This window comes from Teleopsis dalmanni, chromosome 1 (genome assembly GCF_002237135.1).
Source record: "Teleopsis dalmanni isolate 2A chromosome 1, ASM223713v2, whole genome shotgun sequence".
Classification (NCBI taxonomy): domain Eukaryota; kingdom Metazoa; phylum Arthropoda; class Insecta; order Diptera; family Diopsidae; genus Teleopsis; species Teleopsis dalmanni.
The window spans coordinates 149,384,570-149,398,563 of record NC_051846.1 but is presented as its reverse complement, the minus strand read 5'-3'; positions in this window follow the sequence as shown (position 1 = coordinate 149,398,563).

Genomic DNA, 13,994 nt, shown 5'->3' with positions numbered 1-13,994 from the left:
ATATTTGTTTTGTAATTTGAATCAAATGATGAGTAGGAAATTAGGTTTTGCTTCAAATATCTTGGTCGGTTGTATATTGAAATCAGTAGCGAAGCGTCAGCTTTTTGGCAAGGTGTTCACAATTTGATCAAAACTGAATTCCAACTATAACGTATTCTACCTACTCCTGAGTTTTGTCCTTCCCACAAGCACATAGCGTACAAGACCAACAAAACAATATATTTAAATGATCGCAGCCTGTGATCCACTGGTTTTTATGGTAAATAGCTGTAGGAAAACGGCGACTTATCACAGATTTCGACATTTTTACAACAGGTACCAAATTCTTCATATCTGGAGTTGGTCTATTCTTTTTATGAATTAAAACCATTTTTCAGAAGATTGTTTAAAAAAAAGATATTTGAATCAAATCTAAATATTATTTTTCACTTCAAATTTCTTTAATTTTTTTCTTTACTTTTACTATTTGCTAGTATAAAATTGCAATAATGACTTTGTTTTTGATTTATTTCCAACCTCTACATAAGAGTAAGAAACTCTCAAGCATTCACTTACTTTTTACTTTGTATTTACTATGCGCGGTTCGGTTTTTTTACTGAACCATTTGCTCATATAAAACGGCAACCGTGACTTTGATTGTATTTGCACGCTTTGTATGATCTTATGGTTTAGTTAGGTTGATCTAGTCAAATGTAAAGCGATTTTCGCTCAGTCATTTTTTTTCTCTTTTGTATTTACTTTGCATAACATTGGAAGTTCACTTTTTTTATTGAACCGCTTGCACGCATTAATGTAAGAGTTGTAATTATTTTACGTACTTATTTTGCGGGGCTTGTTTTCTCTTTTATTTTTATATTTGTTTGTATGTTTTGTGTTTATTCAGTACTGAACATAGTCCCAATGTGAATGTTATTTCATTGGCATGCTTTGTAAGCAGTGCGGTGCATTTTTTATTCTGAACCTTATTATATTTTAAGAGGAATTTATTTGAAATAAATTATTTTTATTTTATTAATTATAAGTAATGTTGGGTGTAACTAACATATGTATGTGTGGTTTTGTTTGTATTATACGTTTTCTGTTTATGTTAACATGTTTGGAAAAGCTATTATAAAAAATGTTAAATAGCAAAATAGCGAGATTATTTACTTAATATAAAAAAGATCTAAAAAGGAAGCTTTGTTAAGGTGTTCAGTGAACACTCTGAACTATTCGACGCCTCGCCTCTGATTGAAATATTATTCTAGTGTCATACGCAATTTGGAATAGTATTATAGGTATAGAAAAAATTAATAGCATTTTTTGAATATAGATTACTTTTGGTACAAAAAAATTATAATAACAACTTCTAGTGATCAGCACTTTTGAGGAAAAAAATATTATTTAACTTAGAAAAAATATTGTTTAAATTGTATCCTCTCTTTGCCACTACTTCGTCCCAAATTTTAAGAAGATGTATCTATACGGAAAATAATTTATTGGCTGAAGAAAAAAAAATGGGAACGGGAGCTAGTGGAGTTCAGCTATTTCAATGAGTCGTTATAAAGATTTTGAGGGTTTCAAGGAAATATACACAATCCTCACAGCAGCTTTTATAAATATTTAAAATAGTTTTGATATTTAACAGTTAAAAATAAAGATATAATTAATTAATTCAATTATTCTACACCTGGCTTATGATTTCGTTCTAATATAACACAGCAGGTAAATTTGTTAATAAAATTTTCATAGCAAAGTAACAAAACTGCAGAAAAATGTGTGAACATAAAAGTCAAGTACGGCTTTGGGTTCGTTGGTTATGCAGAGCTGACTCTGACCTTCAACTTTGGCAGGGCACGAGTTTGATTCTAAGTAGTTGTAGTTTCAAAAAAAAATATTTCCTAATAATTAAACAAAAGAATTTTTTCCAAGACCACTGATGATGAATATTTGGCAATATTCGAAACAGTTATATGGTCAACCAAAAATTCAAATAATTAAAATAATGTAGAAAAGAATTTTTGTTGTTGTAGTTCACTGCTTTTAGAAATCCTCTTCATAAATATTTGGACTAAAAATTTTAATTTTAGGTATTATTAATTTTCTAGTTATTAATAATTTCAAAAATATTTTATTTCGAAATTGTCTTTTTTTAGATATCAATTATTTTGCAAATGCAATTTCAATTCAAGAAACCCTATAACTTTGGACTGCCTCTGTCACAAGGGGATAAAATATTTATTTAAGAATATATTTGATAACAATGTGAATGTCTTATCTTATTAGGAGAACATCCTAACGATTTCATAGTCTTTTAAATTATTTTTTAAATATTATAATAACATTATCATTCATAGCTATATAGTCCATGTAGGAACTAAGATTGGAGAATGAACATTCCACCATCCTTCTATATTTTTACTTTTATCCTACAGTTTATGATATTCATAACTCTCAGATCTTGTCACTCCATCTCTTTCTTGGCTTTTCTTTTCTTTTCGTTGTTTCAACTTTATTCAGGAAGACTAGAAAATGTAAATTTCTCTATTCTTCTCTATTTTTACTCCTATCCTCTAGTTGAAGACAATCACATCTCTCAGATCTTGTCACTCCATCCCTTTCTTGGTCTTCATTTTCTTCTCGTTGTTTTCAATTCTCTTTCTAAGATTCTGTCTACTCTTCTTTCTTCTGGCATCCTCACAACTTGTCCTACCCACTTTAAACGTTTCTTTTTTATGCGCTTGATTATTGTGTCACCTTTCATCAGCTGATTGAGTTTATCGTTATATCAAATACTGACACTTTGTTTGCTTTGGCATCAATTAATCTCAAGGTTTTACTTCCATAAGTGATTACAGGCCGTATAATTTAATAAAAATAAATTAAATTTATAATTAATTAAATAATTTTAATAATTTTTTATAACAAAATTTTGATTTTTCTTGATACATTTTTTAGATGTCATGAGTTTTCACACACTGAGTAAGGACCTGTTTCCAGTTTATATTCTAACGAGGATATTCAACATCGTTGTGTTAAAATAATATAATATATTTATTAAAATTAAATTATTTTTATAGTCATTATCTATATCCATATTTATATTATATCTATATATATATTTATATATGGCGCTCAAGATAGTACCAACAAATTTGGTATCTGTTTACGGTTCAAAGAGACGATATACGTTCTCTCTCTCTCTCTTTGCACTTTATTATTAGAGAAGAAAGAATTTGAAATCTAGAAAACAACTTTAACAAGAATTAACAAATTTATTGAATGTTCATTTCACGCGTAGTTTTCCATATATATACACATTACGTACTTTAATCTTTGTAATAATAAGTTCCAAAATCATATATATATAGTGTTTACCATAGTATTTTATCGATATTGAGATATACATATATTTTAAATATAGCAAACTTATAAATAAAAATAAAATCTGAAATGGCCAAGCCTCACTTTGGGGAACGGTCTTCTCGATCACAGTAATTCCTACGCCAGATAAGTTTCTGACACACAACAAATATGTTATTGTCAATTTAGATTTTAAGTAAAATTCTATAATTTTTTTTTAAGTCTGTATGAATTTCATTGAATCAATAATAAAAAATTATAATAAATCTACATGTATATGTTTTGATAATGGGCACTGTTTTGATCTACCGATTTACGCTTTATAATATTGAAGTTCAATGTTTAACTAATCTTCACCTTATGAACCGTTATAAATAATCCATTTATTAAATTCCATTTTGATTTTTAATAAATTATATTTAAAATGCATATTTATTAATACTGGTTTATATGTAACGTATATAATTTATTATAAAAAAAAAATGTTACAAGTCGATTGATAAATGATAAGATATAATAAGGACAATTAAAAAAATTAAACTAATTTTATGGTGAATATAGATGTAAAGTAATAAGATTTAATCTAATTATTTTCACATTAACAAGATGTAATTATTTTTATACAAGTTACTTCTACTCTGATATTTAAAATAGTTATAAATATTTATTATAAAACCTTGATTATACGAACATTTTGTTCCTTATAGAAAAATTAAAATCTACCAAATGAATAATAAGTTCTTAATAGAACTGTCTTATTTAATTCTCAAGATAGTTCCAATTATAGTTTACTTTAATATTTAAAGATTTCTTAATACATTTAAATTAATAGACGTTTGGTGCTTTCATTCTGAATATTCCTTTGGAACAGAGTTCAGGTTGAAGAACCAAGTCAAATAGCAAAAAAATAAAACTAAGTGGAAACATAAATAAATCTTTTATAAATTATATAAATTACTTAAAAAAAATCTTTAATAAATTTACTCAAATACTATTTAAAAATTTAGGTCCCGACTAATTAATTGTCTATGTGCCATGAAGATTTAGGTCCTGACTGTTACTTATACTTCTATATGTATTGATAATATATAACATTTTTCTCATTCTCTTTTTAGATATTGCCAAATATTTAAATTGAAATTTTATAAAATATAGTAATATAACAGAAATATAATTTAAAGGATATGTTTAGGATCCACTTTAGAGATGACGAAATATCAGTATAAATATTGATTAAACGAATAGCCGATTCTTTATTTTTACAAGTGGTATCTATTTCATATAGTGTATGGTGAAGGTATGATGTTGGAGATATCAATATAAGGCATAAAAAATAGATAAATGGTTAAAAATATCGTTTTTAAAGAAATTCAGATTGTTAGATGGGAAGTGTTTACTATAAAAATACTAATTCTTAGTAAACAAAGGCATTGCTAGATGGCGATTGATCAATCTATTCAGACAAAAAGTATTGGTATGACTGAAGCCCTTATTGTTGCAATGCAATGATATATAATAATAAAGATTCTGGAACCAAGACCAGATAGAACTAAAATTAAGCAATGAATAATAATTTTCGTAAATGTTTATTTAAAATTTTCGAAAATAAAGCAAGAGGATTTAAGTTAAAGAAGAACTTATAGTTCATAGTTAAGAATAAACTATGAATACAGTTCTTTAATAAACGAATTGATTTTTATCGTTCGTTTTGACGAAATAAACTAAATTCTTAATATAAACTATTGTTTTCAATAGAGAGATTTTTATCGAACAGTAGTGAATTGTAACAACAAAAATTTTTAGTATTTTTTAAGTAATTGAATTTTCGGCTGACTGTACAGGTTTTTAGAGACTTGCCATATACCTATTATCACCGACTAGTCAAAGATGGAATATTATCACAAGAAAAAGCTTTCCAAAGGAGCTATCAAAAGGAACTACATGACTAATGCAATTTTGAAAAATTACAAAATATTAACTTATCGTTAAAAAATTATTGACCACACCTTTCAAAATTATCTACAGGGCCAAACAACATCACGCTCACTCTGTCTTATGTACACACATCTAACGAAAGAAATAGTTTTCAACAATTTCCATAGATTATTTGAAAGACCACTATAAAACCATATAGTAAGTAAGTAAGTTCAAAACCAATACAGGAATAGTCTTACAAATTTTCGAGCAAAATCATCACAGCTCAAGTAAACAACTCAAATATTAATTTCTGATTGGCATTAATTCTGAAAAGATTTTACAGATCGCTAAATAGTATAAGATTCATATAGATCATTTAACAAATCACTGGTAACTTAGAATCAACTCAAAAATTTGAATAGCTCTCTCATATTTTTGGAGCAATGAATATATATAAGAAAGGAACATAACATACGAATATGATATATGGAATACAGAAATAACATGGAACATTATAATACAAGTTTCAGTGGATCTGAAAGCTATTATAGGCCAGTTAGAGAATATTTACATCCATATAGTGCAAGATGTGATTTACAGCGCATGATGTGATAAGTAGATAAATCCCAAGATGTGATAAGTAGAATAAAGAAAGCCCTGGGCGCTTTTACAAGGCTTCGTGAAGTGTGGAGCTCTAATATTTATAGTTTACACACAAAGATAAAAATCTTTAAAGCATGCATTCTTTCAGTTCTCCTGTATGGTTGCGAAACCTGGTTTGTTATGGAAAACATATAAAGCAAGCTGAAACTATTTGTTAACCGCTGTCTCCGCAGAATTTTGCGTATTTTCTGGCCAAACAGATTATCAAATCAAGACCTTTGGACCAGAATAAATATAAGAGATGTCAACCTTGAAATTCGCAAAAAAAATTTAGATTGATCGGGCATACACTTTTAAAGACTCCTACCGAAATTTTTCAACAGGCGTTGGTGTACAACCCACAAGATCGCAGAGGAAGAGGTCGTCCAAAAACAACAAGGAGAAGGTCAACGTTAAATGAAAAAAAAAACCGTTTCGCAGCTCCTAGGAAGAAGAATAAGCAACATTATTGATATGAAAGACGTAGCGTTGTGGCGCGAAAGGTGAAAGCGACTTATAGACAGCTCATTACATAAGTATGTCCAGTATAAGAGGTTGCTCGAAATCATTGAGTCGAGCAAGGCTTATTATTATTATTATATAGACCAATATAAACTTATATATCACCTCGAAAAGACAGGAATTAAAAAAAAGGATTTCTTTTTATCGGATTGTGTTTCGATCTTTAGATCTAGTTTAAGCATAGAATTTTTACAGAAGAGGTTAAGAAAAAAAGGGGAATAAAAGAAAGGAAATAAAAAAAGGAAATAAGAAAATGAGGAAAATAAAAGTAAGGAAAAAGGTCTATTATAAAAATTTGGACATTGGATTAATTATTATTAAGCTATAACATAATTGGGAATAACAAAATTATTAATTTTTCATTTAATTAAATATTTTTAATTTTTATTGAATTTGAAAATGAAAAAAATTCTTACTAATTTATTCCTTTGTGTATTTACTTTAGTCACTGACGATAATATTTTTTTTAATTATATTATAGTTTTATATTGTCTATAGTAGCACTACTAAAAGTTATTAATTTCACTTTCGTTGCTTATTTTTATAATTGTGTTATTTCTAAATTATGAACTATAGTTTATTTACAGAAAAGCAATCACAATTAGCAATAAAATATTGTAAATCACAAAAAATGCATTTGTTAAGTAATTTTTTATTGAATAATATTTAAGATTGCGAATAATCCGGCAATTCACTGTGCGACATTAGTCGCGGAAAGTTAATCTGTTAATGCAATGTGCTTTTTGTGTGAAGTACAGGAAGACTTGAATTGGAATCTTACCTGCGACGGCTGCGAATTGTCGATGTCACTCAGCGGAACTTGCTTATATGCGGCGCTGTGCGGTATGTTGCCTTTAGACGGCTGTTGGATTGGTGCAGGTGTTGGCAAAGGAGTTGAAGCAGCTAATGCGGAAGATTTGTGTGGAGCCATTTGGGAGCCTGGGGAAGAGTTCGACGACGATGCAGCTGGAGACGGCGTTGTGGCACGGAACACTGGACTATTGCTGGTATTTGATTTATTGGTCTGCCATTCACTTGGTTTCGGAGGCAATTCCGGCGGTTGATTACGGAATATCGCGCTGTTTTCGGGTATATTTTGATACTTCGGCTGTGGTTTGGGTGGCGGTGATGGTGTGATAATTTGTACTTTTGGCTGGTAAGATTCATTAACGTTTGGCAGTAACTTGTGCAATTGAGATTCGTTATTTAAATCTGTAGTGTCTGGCGCGTAACCATTTAAACCAAAGAATTTTGATTTAGCATCGTTCAGAGCGGCTTTCACTGCGGCTATACTGTGACTGGCTTCGTTTAGTTCCGATTGCGAATGTTGACTAAGCGGTCTTTGCACTGGACTTACGTTCGCAGCTATTGTGTTTGCAACGGGTAATGCTTGTGCGGTTGTGTTGTTCGGTGGTAATTTGTGTGGTGTGGCGTAGCAGGGGGAGTTCAACTGACTGGTAATTTGTTGTTGTTGACTGTGATTGGAGCTTCGATTGCCATTTGGAATTATAGGCTGTTTTTGTTGTTGTTGATGTTGTTTATTATTATCGCTGAACTTAAATGATATTTCGGTGTATAGTGGAGAGTGGGGATCTGTTCCATTCAGCGCTGCTGTGGCTGCTGTTGATGATGCAGATGTCGATGACGTTGTTGGTATTATTTGCGGTTTAAGTTTTGCTGTATTCGTGTTAACTGTTGCGGGCATGCTGAGATTATCATAGACGCTTACTGGCCTGTCGTCATACACTTCCATTATATAGTCTATATTTTAATGGAAATTCTCTGTGTACTTTGTATTATCACTATCTTGTATATTTTGAGTGCAACGTGTTCGTTAAGTTATCGAGCTTTTGTTTTTCGTCGTTATTTATTCGGTAACTGTTGCTGTGAAGTATATAAATATCTCAATACCCACTATGGTAATACTGAGCTAATCCAATAAGTTATCATGATGTAACTGCTGAAATTAAATAATTAAAAAAGGATTAGTTGGAGATTAAAATTTTCCGCTTTTTACAACTATAATAAAACTTCTACGTAGAAATTGCGGAAATTAAGAGCACGTGTTCATTATACTAAATTAATAATAGTTGCTTTAATAAAGTTGGTGTATTAAGTTGTTATGGCAGTTTAATCAATTAAACTAGTACATCAATTTGCAAATTTATTAAGCAATTTATTCCGTTTCAATAATTTATGCACATTAAAACCTATTGTTAAACAACGCTTATTACATGTTAATTAATTTTAAATTGAAAGGCTGGTATGTTAGCATTATAATCGATTGAACCTTGTATCGAAAGTTGTTAGATATAAACGAGATATAATGAAATATTATTAATAATAAGAAATATTGAATGTCAAAGAAACAATATATATAGTATGTCAACTTTAACTGGTTTTTAAGCACTATACAGCATTATCCTTTTCGTGGTACCTTAAGATTAAGAGTTTTTTTATTATATTATATTAAACTATTAAATCTTCCCATTGAAAATTAATAACAATTTATCAAATCTTAAAACTAGTATATTTTATTTTTACTTCCTGCACAACCGTACTAGGAAATATTATATTATCACTAATTAATTACTATGTAATAAGTAGTTTTTAAATTATTCTTGACAGAAAAATATATAAACTCATAATTTTATTAAGAATAATTATTGATAATTATTTATATTTTAATTATTTATAAAATAATTAAAGAGGGATAGTGACTTCTGCGTTCTGAGCTATGCGTTATAGGTATTATTAGTTCTTTCTTTTCAATCTTCTTGAATAGTATCTTAATTAGAATTTTTTTAGATAGAATAGGGTGGTTTATAATTACATATAAAGTTCTTTTTTAATCTTCTTGGATAGCGTCTTACTAAAAATTTTCTAGCAAGGTTATTGGGATGGTCTACTGTTTATAGTTTATAACAATATATAATTATTTTCTAATTTAAAATTCAATATATCGTTTGGACTTAGCCATTAGGATACTACAGAGTTTGAGAGTTTGAGTAATGCAAGCATACAAAGCTTTCTTTATTTAAAAGGAAGACTATTAATAATAGTCAAGTGGTGTAAATTGTATAAAATGGTTTTTCAATTAACATTATCGAAAGTGAAATAATACATCTGGGTTCTTTTTAGCTCAACGAATCCAAAATAGCCTACCATACCTTCCATATTCTAAACCTTTTATTTAACATTAAAAGAATTGATAATCATGTGACTGTTGTGATCAAAACTAACGTTTTGTGTGACATCTTCGCTATTTCTAAAGAAGTACGAACATATCAGACTTCCGGTCCAAATATCACACTATAAAGTCACTTATTATGGATGCGCTATGGTCTTTCAATAGTTACTTATGCACTTTTCCTGTGCCATATGTGATCATTAGGTTTGCAACATATCCATCAACCGCAAATTGAGGCTCGTATATTGTAAAAAGATAAACTTTAAACTAAATATATGATACCTTAGATGACAATTATATTTGTGATATCGGTGACTGAAGTGATACTGCCAAATTGGTACAAAATGGTTTTAATACAAAAACGAAAAAATAAAATTGACATTAGTCGATATATTAAACTGTTCAAATAAAACGGACCAAAGTGAATGACATTTCTGCAGCTAATCTATGTATTCAATTCAAATATTCATAATATATTATATACTTTAGATATACTAGTAATATATTTATAGCATATATCTAACTACAATTAAATATTTTTATTATAATAGATTTTAATGATCAGGTAACTATGACGACAGGCACTATTTTACTTAATAGAAACTATTATATTTAATAGAAAGGTTTTGAAGTCTAATAAATCACAACAACAACATTTTTTTTATTGTTTTAATTAATTAAATTTTTTGTGGAGCATACAACTGTTTCTAGTATTGCCAAATACCCATCATCAGTGGCTTTAATTAAATATAAGAAATAATTCCAAGATAACTGATGGTGAGTATTTAGCAATACTTGAAACAGCTGTATGGTAAGCCAAAAATCAATTAATTAAAATAATAAAAAAAATTGTTGTTGTAATTTACTACTCTTCAAAACCTTTCTATTAAATATACTAGCTTTTATTAAGTAAAATAAAAAATTCACTTTATAGGTATAATAAAAATCATTAATTAAAATCGTACAGTTTATCGCTAGTAATAATTGAATGAAGTGTTAAGTGTTGTCTGTAAGCAAACTCTTAATCCAAAAATGTTAGAGTAGTAGAGAGCACATCCTATATCTCAAATTAATTTTGATAATCTGTTAGCACATTAACTTTTTAATTGATTGTTTGTTCTATTATACGCTTGAGGAAATATAATTGAAAGTCTCTTGTAATCAATTCATTTAATTTTTACAAGCAGAAACAAAAACTTACATCGTATGAAAAACGAATTAAATCAACGTCAAGATTTTCAAACTTTTAAATTTAATTTTTTATTAAAATTTGCTTTGATGGCTTGTTAAAAATGCCTGTATTCCCATTATACCTGGTGCATGGAGCTCACCATCATGAACAATTTCGTTGTAGCTTTGCTTCAGATGTCTGTCAGCTTTCATATTATTCCTTTGTGAGGTTTGCTATCCAATGGATATGATATTTTCACAATTTAATATTTTTGAAAAAGAATACATGCCTTTTTATGCAGTCTACATTTTATTTTATGATACATATTTTTACACACTTAATCCTGTTCACACAAAAATTTGTTTTAATCTAGTTTTTAATAAATAAGATTTGTTTTTATAAGAAAAACAAAGAAGCCAAACATTAGAATAGAATTTTAGACATAAGGCAATCAGTTCAATCCAGGGGACTCAGCATAAACTGAAGTGTTAAAAATGAGTCAATAAAATATCATTAAGGGCTTTATCACTTTAAAGCTTAACGATGTAATTTAATAATTAGATTTGAAAGATGCTTAGGATGCATCCAAGAAAACATGTAAGATGTTTACAGTTCGAATATTAACGTTTATAATTCTCATGGTGTACTCTGTTTCTACAACATTGATGTAGGCTCAGTCGACTGGGCCTACAACGAATCAAATGCAAATTTGTATTTGCGAATTAAATTAAAAAATAATATATATTTATTTATAATTCTTTAGTACTAACAATTTAAAAATAATACTATTTTAATTAATAAAAATTTAATATGTTAAGAAATTATAATATTCCCAGAGTTTCAGGTTTCCCGCTAATCCCTGCCATAACAGCTATGGGGTGACCTGTAATAGACACTGAGAACACTGTCAACATATTTCACAACCGCCATGAAAACGCTTGATGACTTGACATATCCATATATATTATGGAATAGGAACCAATAAAAAACGCAATCTATCGTTCAAATATTCCATCCTATATAGAGAGCAAACTCAAAGGACATCTTCAAAACCTTAAAGTAGCCAGGCAGCTATAAAAACCTTTCAATCCTGGATTACCTAATTGGCTTTTACCAGAATCTTCAAAATCTTATATCTAAGTTGCTTAATATGAATTAATTTGCATTCAATTGGTCACTTGAACATTACAGATTGGGTAACGGTGACGAAACATAGGAGGATGTATTAACTAACTTCATTCGAACCAAATCTTTTTACAGGATATTTGCTTGTTAGATATTCTATATTCTAAGGGACATGTAATACAGACAGTCATATAACATGTGATCATGGCATATTACTCTTGGTCTCGACATTTTATATTCGTTTTGCTCTTGACCAAAAGACTTGTTATATACGTCCAGAGAGTCATATCATAATTGCTTATTTAGTATTTTTACTTATATTGTCATACTTTTTGGTTGTGCTTGAATTTGAAAGGTTATATCCTTTATGTAAGCTAGTACTAAGGCTTATTATGGACTGAATAAATTGATGACAAGGAGAAATATATCACAAAGAAACTAAAAATGTACAAAACACGTAGATTAAGTGAAGCTGAAGCGAATAGAATAAAAATATTTGAGAGAAGCATTCTGGAAAAATTTTTGAACCTACACAAGAAAACGGAATATACAGCAAAAGATACAACCAAGGGCTAGAACTAGTTGAACATGCTGAGACATGAGCAAGTTTATTAAAAAACAGGGTTTAAGTTGGTTTGGTCATGTCATAAGAATGTCAGAAATAAGAGTGCAACGCAAGATGTTAAAGAATGATATCAGCAGCAAGAGAAGCAGAGAAGAGCTAAAACAAACGATGGAAAGACAATATCCAGAATGATGTAGAGAATATGAATATAAGGAACTAGAAAGAGAAAGCAAGGAACAGGGAAGAATGGAAGTTTGTTGTAAGACAGGCCTAGGTCAGATAGCTAAAAAATTGTTTGAAATATATTTCTTTACTAAAATCCGTTGTCCAATGGATCTGCCCGGGAAATCGGAATCGTTTTACATATTTCTTTAATTTTTTTTTTGTTTTACTTTATTTTTAATAACTACATTTTGGACGTGCGCATGACTGTCTGTATAACATAGTTCTTATAAATGAGTTCATTTTTTAGTTATAATATATATATTAAGCCATATGGATAAGATTTTAGCCTTGTAGGTATACAGCATTATTTTAATTTTCTATTTTTTAACTTTAGAAAAAAAATCTGCTGCTGTTAAGTAATTTTCATAATTTTGCTAAGTAAACAATTTTATAACGTCTAGAGAAGATAACGTGAGGATTATAGCATAAATAATGTTGTGTTTTGTGTTCTGATATTGTTTATACTTCGGTACATTAATGCTGTAAGAAAAAGAGATATTACCTCAAAAATAGATAAAATAATAAACATACAATTTAGATTCGTTGTACGTTCTAAATTTAAGTTCTACAATACTTTTTGGATCTGATCACTTTTTTTGTTAAATTTAATTTTAAAATGAAATTTTTAATTCCAAATAAATAATATACACAAGGTTTTTAGCTTTGATGAACATAGATTTCAATAAAATTTAATTTTTTTGATGTACGTATGCATTTCCAATTATTTAATTTGTTGTCTCTGACTTTTTGGAACAAATGTGCTTCCAATTCTCTATATTTTAAGGCACAAAATTGTCTTGGTTTTGCGTGATTGATCGAAAATTGAAATTTTAATTGATTTTTTTTTAAATTTATTTTATAAACAAATTACGCACTTTTATTGTCTATTCATAGGCCAAATTGTTTTTTTCACATTGTTTTCGTTTTTTATTGAACTCAGGGATTGATTTATTGGAAACAATCCGTGGCATAAAAGAAAGAGCCGCTATTATTATTTTTAGTGGAATGAATCAATGAACTTGAAAAATGCGAGAATTACGATAAAAAATGCTTTCAACTTTTCAGTTGAAAAACTAATTTTATATAAATTGTATATATATTAAAAAGTGAAAATGTATATTATATATATTTATCTTTATACACATATACCTAAATCACAGCCTGATTTAGTGGTCAATAATGTATGATATTTAATAATTGCAATTTAATTTCGAAACATTTTTATATTAAATTGCTCTCAATTAATATGTTATTAAACGTTATTAATAATTGGTATCAATATATTTAAAATTATA